Genomic DNA, 10,572 nt, shown 5'->3' on the forward strand with positions numbered 1-10,572 from the left:
CCAAACTCTTCCGAAGCCATTTCCTCATCCTACTGCCTGGCTTTGTGGCAAGGAATGCTACCACTACCATGACAGTCTTGGCCAGCAAGGAAGACACAGCGACAGAGAAAACAACACTGAAAATGGTTTGTTGAACAAAACAGGTCACTTTCTTGGGATGACCAATAAATACAAGGGAGGTCAAGAAGGAGAGAAGGAGGGAGATCAGGAGCACATAGGTGAGGTCCCTGTTGTTAGCTCTGACTATGGAAGTTTCTCGGTGTTTAATGAAGATTCCGAGGACAAAGATAGTGATAAGGGACAAAGCAAGAGCAAAGAAAGCCAGAATGAGACCCAAAATTTCTTCATAAGACAAAAAGCTTATACTTTTGGGGACACACTGATTTCGCTTCTCATTAGAATACTGGTCATCTGGACACTTGCTGCAATGGGCTGCATCTGAAAAAAACATTTGCTAGAATGTATCTGTTTCTGCAGCTATAGAATCCTGAAAACAATTACTACTACAGTACATAAAATATGTTTTCAAATGTGATTGAGTGAGAGAGGATATTGAAGATGTTGAGAACATATTAGAAAATACTTTCTCACTGTACTTAGTTATTATTTAACACCATGTTGGATGGCGTGAAAACATATTCATGAAAGATAAATGAACAAGTAATACTGAAGAAACCATATGGAACATAGATCTGAATATCATCTGAAAGTGTAGTGCAACATTCTGTTTTGAATTCTAGAGGAGGCATCAGATGGCAGAAATCTGGAACTTTGGTTTTAAATGGCTTAATTGTTATTTGGATGTTGTTATGTTGTTGCCTTCCATATTTCATAAGATGAATTTATATTAAATTCACTCACTGGATTGTTCCAACAATAGTAATAGCAATAGCACTTAGACTTATATATTTCCCCGTAGTGCTTTACAGCACTCTCTGGGTGGTTTACAATGTCAGCATATTACCTCCAACATTCTGGATCCTCATGTTATTGACCTTGGAAGATGGAAGGCTGAGTCAACCTTGAGCCAGTCAGGATCAAACTCCTGGCAATGGGCAGAATTAACCTGCAATACTGCATTCTAACCACTGTGCCACAAGGGGTCTCTATTTCACAAGTGGAAAAAATTGATTGGAAGTGTGAGCTGAAATGGTGTTAATCATTAATTTAAGTAAAATAGAGATTTGTATTCTCTCCATCTTCAGTAGGGAGTGTAGCTTTTAGCACATTAAGTCAGGCCTGTGGCTAGAAAAACAACCCATGCTGGAGCTCAGTTGCCCACCAGAGAGACCAACATCATTACATCATGATGATGCTCAAATGCCAAAGGAATAATTCGATATTTCTCCCCAGAGTTATTCAAAGCATCAGGCAACATTGGGTGATAGTACCAAATCTTTGAAAAGTTTGTGAACTTTTTCTTACTTCGTGTAATTGTAAAAGAAACCATGTTAGCAATTATGTCTGTAACTAGCAGGAAAGAAAACATTTTTAGAAATGTCTATGGAGATTTTCAGTCATCCAGGTTATGGTTGTCCGAAAAGTGCTTTTTTAAAAGGCACTTTGTTTTTCCTTGGTGACATTTTGCTTCTCATCCAAGAAGCATCTTCTTGGGTCGGAGCTGAAGAAGCTTCTTGGATGAGAAGCGAAACATCCTCAAGGAAAAACAGATGCCTTTTGAAAAAGCACATTTGGGACATTTTTAGTAATGTTTCCCAGAAAACCAGGAATGAATTTTGATTGCATTTTCAATTCTTTTTTATCCAAAGCCACTTACCTTCTTCAACAGAAAATGTTCCCTCCATACAAAGAGAACAGTCATAGCAGCAAACTGGAGCACCCTCTCTAATGAGTTTGGCATGTCCTGGATAACAACTTTCTGTACATCTGGAAGAAGGTGCCATCTAAACATAAAAATAAAGATCAGCCAGGACAACGTATGAATATTTTAATCAACTGGTTTCAGGAAGCCAAAGAGCACCCTGAATCAACTTAACCAAGTAGTAGTAGCACAGCAAACCCTCAGCTTCCTTCATTTCTCACCATTGGAGGTCAGAACATTAACCTTTATGGAAATGGACTCTGCACACAAGCAACAGATGAAAGTGATAGATTTCTCTATCACATCTATTGTCAATCCAGAAACATTTTCTTTCCATTATTCTCCATTCTAAAGAAAAGTGGTTCCATTGCAAAAGATGTTTCTCTTTAGGACAAGTGTGAGAATGCTATATCTTATAGTTTTCTTTCCATCTTTGCTTTGGCAGGAAACATCCAAAACTTGGTTTTCTTTCTCAATGTGGACATCCCTATGTTTCTCTCCTACAACTGAACATTGCATCAAGAAAATGTCTTTTTTCAAGTGCCCTAATTTCTTTCATCACATCAATAATTTGACACCTTTCTCTCAGGTAATGCAGTGTGCTATTCCCTTGAACCTTTGACTTTTCTGTTCTGAAAATAAAATTGTTTAATAAACTATTGATTAGGATACCATATTCCAGTATAATAATGTAGATTGTAAAGGACTCAGTGTAACTGGTGGTATAGCATAGTCCAGTTGGTGATAAATTACTGAAAGTGCTAAAGAATCATGATATCTAATGAATTAATGGGATCTTATGTTTCCTTATTGAAAGTTATTTTGACTGTCTTCAATAAGAATTATTTTGGAACAGAAAAGTTTGCATATGGGGAGGTAACAGAAAAACCCAAACCCAAGCAGTATCAGCTACCTTGTTAAATGATGTTGGCCACACAATGGCATTCTGATTGTTGGAGACCTTGACTTCAGAGGAAGTTTCTATTTCTACACTTCCAACTTTCACACCAACAACAGATTTATTGGGAAACATTCTCCAGTGCATGATATCAAAGTCAGAAACAGGAAGTCCACTTTTATCCAAATAAACTCTATCTTTGGAAATATTGTGAATCTGGAAGTTTCTTAGCTTCTGTTGTAACTGCAAAGACAAAGAAAAAATACATGTCCAGGTCAATATTCCCATTTGAACCTTTATTCAATGTTTTCTAACTGTTCTAACTATATTTCTAAATATTCTGGATTGGAAGTGTTCTGAGTAGTTCAATCTTTTCAGCTCAGAATTTTTGTCTGAAAGAGGAGGATTCAGGAATTCTCTCCCTCCACCTCCAGCCAGTTCTCTTACCAAACCATAGCTTAGCATCAGAATTTTAACCAAATAAATAAAATTGCATTAGACTGAAATTGAAACTAAATCACATTAGATCCAAATGTTTTCCTGTGATACTGCACGAAACTTTTTAAATTCATTATACTTTATTTTGTTTAATAAAATATTTTGTATGTATATACATATACACATTGATATACTGTAGATACAGATTCTGGCAGTAGGAAATAATCCCATTTGTCCAACTTTCTAAAAGGGGTCTTGTCTTGGAGCCAAACCCAACTCTGCTTAACAGATTGCAAGGATCCCATTTTAGCTCTCCCCCAATCTTCAGATGGCATAGCCAGCAGCAGCAGCTGGACATGGAGATGAAGAGAGGACAATTGCATGGGAGCTGTAATGTGAAGACAGTGGGAGAAACAAGAAGGCTTGTCATGGTACTCAAGCGAAATGACACAAAGACCTGCCAACTGATGGATGTTTATGTGAGTTGTGAAAAATCTGAGCCAGAGACCACCAAATGGAAACTTTCCTGAAGCCCATAGTACTTCAATGAAGCCAAAGTCTTGCAGAGCAGAAGGAAATAGGAGTGATAACAACTAGAAATTGAGGTGCCCAAGGATTCTTCTTTCTCTCTTCTATCACCACACTCTGAATTGGAGCAAGGCAGAAGATCTCAAAGACAAAAGCCCAAGTGGGAACAAAGAAAGACCCAAAAGACCTACCTTCAGGCCACTGTAGGAAAAGCAGAGGCTTTGATGGAACAGAAGATAGGAGGAATTCCAAAAAGATAAAAGAAAGTGAATGTGATTGGGAACTAGAATAGGTATTCCCTTTCCTTTCCTTCCCTTCCCCCCCCCAAACAAACATATACAAACACACACAAAAAACTGGGAATATAGAGATTAGTGCTATAAAAATAAGGAGATAAAGAAGTTAGCAACAGAGAAATATGGAGGTGTAATTATTCAACAATTTGGAGGTAAAGTTTGGAGTAGTTGTATAAGAAAGATATTTCAATAGACTGAGTAAAAGGAGTTTAGAACTAAGAGCACTGGATTAAGAAGATAGGAGCTGGACCAATAAATACAACAAAGGAAACCCAAGAGTACTGGAAAAGGTAAAAACAGAATGTAACAAAAGATAAGAGCTACAAGATATGTAGATCAAAGATCAGAACAAAGTCAGGACTAACTCCTTGGCTTGATAAACACAGAACAGCAGCAGGTATGATCAAGGGACAAGTCTGAGAATTGCTGGAGAATCCTGATGCTTATTTAATTTGCAAATAGGGAAAACAGCTTTAGCATTATACTGTACATCGATGCCATTAAAGCATCTCAAACAGCACAGATAGTTAAGTTTGAAATATTTATTCTTGTAATCTCTCTTATACTCATTATACTTAGCATGGCTCATTCTCAAATATTATAAACTGGACATCTGCTGTTTGGAATATCTTACCCCTCCTTACAGACAATTTAAAACTGAAGAAAAGAAAGGGGACCATCAGTGGAAACTTGAAGGCAAGAATTCTCACCTGCCATGGCTGTATGATCTGGGGTGACTGATGATCTTTAAACAACATCCTCTTCATACTCAGTTGGGAGGAAGAGATAGCATTGAGGACCAAAGACACAGCTTGGATTGCTTTGAAAGTATTGGAACCATCTTCAGACAGAATTCTTGCAACCACATGATGGGGTGGGAATTTGCAGTTCTCTTTTTCTGTGCATCTTTTCCAAACTTTCTTAGAGAACACAGACCTTGAATAGGAACACTGGAATCCTTCCATTCCAAAACGTATGGCAATGTGAGAAAATGAATTAAAGATATAATATTGCATCCTTGTCTTTGTCTGGGTGAGGAAGGAAAACAAAGCATGTTTATGTTGGAGATCAACAGAATAGTGAAATATTCTTAAACTTATATCTGACAAAGTTGTTGCAATCCACACTTTCCCCCCAATGAGTTCATTAATTGAATCAGTATAATGTATGAGGCTTGATAGTGTTGCTGTGGCTGGATAATCCAGTTGACAAATTATAATTTTTACTTGACTACTGAAAACAGAAAGGAGACTTTCCGTTCTTTTTCCTCTAAGACTTCTGTCCATGTTCATTGCTGGAATGATCTCTGAGAAGACAACGCATATCTCATTTTTTACAGCTAGATTGGTCAAGGTTCTTCTAAAGTTTTCTCCTTTTTCATTTTCCTGAGAAATGAGACCAATCCACGTCCATCGGAAATGCAAGAGCAGTTTGACAATTGCTGAGAAGGGAGGTTCTTGTTTTGGGGTCAACCGATACAAAAAAGGAGAATGATGATTTTGTTCAGGAGTATGGCTGATGACACCATAACTGATCTAAGATGGAAAAAAAAAGACAGTGGTAGTTTGTGTCACTTTTAATGATAAAAGCCAGCTGCTTAAATCTAAGAGCTTTTCTCCACTGCTGAGAGAAGTTTACTGAAAACAATTTCAGACTAGTACCAGTTCTGAAGAAGCTTTTTGGAAGAGAAGCAAAATGTCTTCAAGGGAAAAAAAACAAAGTCATTTGAAAAAGCACTTTGGGGACAAAAGTGACCTGGATGACTGAGAATCTCCATAGAAATTTCAGACTAGGGAGCTCTAATCTGTGGGTGGTTCTCATGGGTGATCTTCATGCAATTGAATATACTGTTCTGGTCAAAACCTACCCATTTAAGAGCCATGGTGGTGCAGTGGTTAGAATGCAGTATTGCAGGCTACTTTTGCTGACTGCTGGTTGCCAGCAGTTCAGCAGTTCAACCCTGACCAGCTCAAGGTTGACTCAGCCTTCCATCCTCCGAGGCTGGTAAAATGAAGATCCAGATTGTTGGGGGCAATATGCTAACTCTGTAAATTACTTAGAGAGGGCTGTAAAGCAGTATGAAGTGGTATATAAGTCTAAGTGCTATTGCTATGTAGCTAAGCTTAGATGAGTGGGTTACTTTTGCTTAGATGAGTGGGTTAGATGAGTGGGTTACTTTTGCTGCCAACAACTGAGGTTCACATGTGCCCTACATAATCTGTGCAGCACCCACCTAGCAGATCAGATTCCTTACATGATCAAGGACAGAAGGGAGCATCTCCATACATTGGAACACAAAACTCTCCTGATTTACCAGGCAGAGAGACAGACACAAAAGCATACATAGATCCATCATTTAAATTTCAACCGATGGCTACATCCAACATTCAGTTTCTCAGAACTTGCCTAAACTTCAAAGCCAGTCCATATGATGCTATCCACGGAACTTGTTTTCTTTACTTGAACTGACAAACATGTTTAATTCTCATAGATTAATACCACTTATTTGATAGCCTTATATGTTGTCTTTAAATGTTGCTTGTACATTCTCTCAATCATTTATTTGAATATTATGTCACTGCCTTTATATCATATATTTCAAATATTTCTAAATCAATGGTTTAATTGGTTATTCAGTATAGTTTTCTTTTCAGACATCTGGAATACAGAAGGCTGCTTAATCCAAGAGAACTGCATTGTGGCAAGCTCCAGTTCATAATAGGTGGGAATAAATTTATGGTGACATTCTTTGTTCTATCTTATGGGCTAGAGGAAGCATGTTAAAATTGCAGTTTTGATGAGCCTTAAACTCTCCACACTCTTCTGTGCTTTTCCTAGACCAGTGATTCTCAACCTTTTTAATGCCGCGACCCCCAACTAGTCGTAAGTCGAGGACTACTCAACCGGTTGTAAGTCAAGGACTACTCAACTGGTGCAGCACCGTTTGCAGAATGGGACTTTTGGTGGCTCAGCAGGTCAGAGACAGCCTGGACAATTCCTATTGGCTTTTGAAAGCCAATAGAATTAGACTCTATTCAAGGGAGTCTATTCTATTGGCTTTCAAAAGCCAATAGAATAAAAGGGAGTAGCACAGCTAAGGAAAAGGGGAAAAAATGGCAGACAGCCTTGTTTGGCGACCCCTGTGAAATGGTCATTCAACCCCAAATGGGGTCCCGACCCACAGGTTGAGAACCACTGTCCTAGACCCACTCACTTTTCCATCATATCTTTCTCCTGCAATTTGATCCTCAGACTCAAACTTTAACAAATGAGGAATTTCCTGATTATGAAAGTGATTAGATGCTGGGCTAGCCTGCCTCTTGCTGCTCCATAACTTGAGGTTTTGAAGGAGAGGTTGGACAGCCATTTGTCTGTAATGATCTGAGGATTCCTACTCTGGAAAGAGTTGGACTAGAACAGAGTTCCCCAACCTTTCTGCCTTTGCAGGGTGGCGGGGGAGGGGGGGGAGAAGTGATGGGTCTGTGTGAGCAGTGAGCATACATGACTGTTGCTTGCACAAATGGAGTGCATGTGCACATGCTCACATACTGCTCATGCAAGAGGAATGAGGACACGGACTCACACACACGTTCTCCCACCACTTCTGCAGCCTGGTTCTGAATGGCTCAAGGCCCAGTAGTGGAGCATGGCCCAAGGGTTGGGGACTCCTGAACTAGAGGATCTCTACAGCTCCTTTTAATTTTTTTCATTCTGTGTTTCTATGACCAAAGTCGTCTCTTTAGTTCTGGTCATTAACTTTTCAATTTAAAATTCACTCATTCTGTGCTCACATATTCTTGGCCCTCTGTCTTCTGTCATACCCATGCAAAAATCCAATGGCCAGTTCATCCAACTCATTTTAGTATTACTTGTGACAGATATCAACACACATATTAATTTCACAAAGAGGGTAGAAACACATTGTTTTATACAGCTATCGTGGTTTTTTCAACCAATACCAATTCTTTTTTTTTTTATTGAAAATTTTTAAAATTTTTACAAATAGGGAAAAGAAAAAATAAAAAAACAAAAAACAACCCTACCCAACCACCCCAACCCTCCCACTCCGTCCCCCCCAACCTTCCCAGAGCTGAATATAGGCTTAATTAAAATTTCTAAAAATCTTAAAAAGAAATTAAAAAAGTATAAACCATAAATATATCTAAATACATTACATAAACTTATAAGATAATTAACAATAATATATATGTAAAAAAGAAAAGCATAAATATTAAAAAAGAAAAATGCTTAAAAAGAAAAAGAATAAAAGAGAAAAGAAAGAAGAAAAGATGTATATATATAAAAAAAGAAGTAAAATAAGATAAAATAAAAATAAGAAATATAAGAAAAGAGAAGAAAAAAATACAATCTATAAAATATTAAGATTTATATATAAGTTATTGAAAAACTAAGTAATATTTTTTTATATCCAACTTATGTTGTATAAAATCTATCCATTTTTCCCATACCGCAAAAAACGTCTCTTGCGATTGATCCTTTAAAAAAGCCGAAATCTTTGCCATTTAACCTATACCAATTCTTGAAACAGGCCACATTGTACCTGTTCTCTTTCTCCAAGCCTAAATGTTTCTCTATACTTTGCCCAACTTTAATAAATAATCTGACAAGGGACCTTAGTTTACCTACATGCTGTTTTCCTTTATTTATTTATTTTTTAAAAAAGACTCTTCAGTGGCAAAAGAAATAAGTTACAAAGATTAAACATTATTTCCAACCCATATTATGGCAAGGAGAACAAAAGAAATATCTATATAATTTATGGATAGAAAATACATTCTGATCTTTTAATATCTACTGTGTCTCTACAGGTTTATTTTGAGATTAAGAATTTGCCTCCAGAAGTTGTGAATGCCCCAACACTGAAAGTTTTTAAGAAGAGATTGGACAAACATTTGTCCGAAATGGTATAGGGTTTCCTGTCTGAGTAGGGGGTTGGACTAAAAAACCTCCAAGGTCCCTTCCAACTCTGTTATTCTATTCTGTTCTGTTCTGTTCTGTTCCGTTCCGTTCCATTCTATTCTAATTTGCAACAAGGAATTAAGATTGCTTTAGCTTCATACCTGTGGAATTTTGTAGATGCCCAAGACTGTAGAAATATGACCAAAGAGTTCAGAATCTGTCTCTTCAAGGACTGCCAGCAGATTCTTTTGTCTTCCACATCTGTAGTTTGGGACATTCTCCTGCCCTGTGGAAAGCAAGTCCATCATGGCCTCATATGTCATTCTTGCAATGAAAAAGTTCTGATAGATGCTGTATCCCAGGGTGATGTTGGGTAACACCCTCGGGCTCTGGTTGATCTCATGAACAGATAAGAAGAAGGGCAAGATATGGTAGAAGCTTGTATTCATACTGAAACATAATATATATCAAAAGATCATCATCATCCATCTGGATTTTCTTCTTCAGTTCAATAAAGTCACATTTACTGGGGATTTATATTTCTATATTGCAATGAATAAAATATTATCAGATGCTCATTGTTAAAAAAATTATCCTTTTATTGGTTTTAAAGTAGTGACAATAAAAATGAAAAAAATACAAAGATATATATATATATATATATATATATATATATATATATATATATATATATAAACAAAGAAAAAAACATATAAAATGCTTTATTAAAAAAGGAAAAGGAGAACAAAACATATATACAATTTTAGCAGCAAATCATTATAATTTAATATATAGTTTTCTAATGCAATTCTTATTCAAGTCCATATACTGTATATATAGTACATTTACATAACTATCATGTTTTCCTTTCTTTTAAACTAGCATGTTTTGTATTAATGAGTTTCATATTTCTTTACATTTATCCCTACAAAGTCTACATCTATAGGTGACAAACTCATAGGTGAAGTGCAATACGGTCCTCAATCCTTTGAATGAAAGGGGAAATACATTTATCCTTGCAATGCTACAATATCAGTTTTTTGTTTATAGTAATAGCAGGGACAATCCATTTACATTGTCCAATTACGAAATTCCATGTACATGGTAGGTAGTTGAAAAGAGTATTTATTATCTTACAATTTTTTTTAGCTTCTGTCACACAATCATATTTATCCACTACTTTCTCTCAAATCTTGGTAAGCATAGGACATTTAGAAACATGTGTTTCAAAGAAATATTATCCTTATTGCTTCTCCAACAAAACGTAACACATTTTGACAGTCTTTTTCTATAAAAACATAATGGAGTCCAATAAATTCTAATCATTATTTTTTGTTGTATATGTTGTCATTTGAGGTCCACTAATGCTCTTAGTATAGGTGTTAAAACCCTCCCACATTGTCTAGACAACATAGGAACCTCCATTTCTTTAAGTACAATAAAATGATTGTTGTTGTTAGTTGTGAAGTCATGTCTGACCCATCACGACCCCATGGACAACGTTCCTCCAGGCCTTCATGTCCTCTACCATCTTCTGGAGTCCATTTAAGCTCACGTCTACTGCTTCAGTGACTCCATCCAGCCACCTCATTCTCTGTCATCCCCTTCTTTTATTGCCCTCAATCTTTCCCAGCATTAGGCTCTTCTCCAGTGAGTCCTTCCTTCTCATT

Source organism: Crotalus tigris, unplaced genomic scaffold (assembly GCF_016545835.1).
Source record: "Crotalus tigris isolate CLP2741 ecotype Arizona unplaced genomic scaffold, ASM1654583v1 scf7180000018682.9941245338:1185362, whole genome shotgun sequence".
Lineage (NCBI taxonomy): Eukaryota > Metazoa > Chordata > Lepidosauria > Squamata > Viperidae > Crotalus > Crotalus tigris.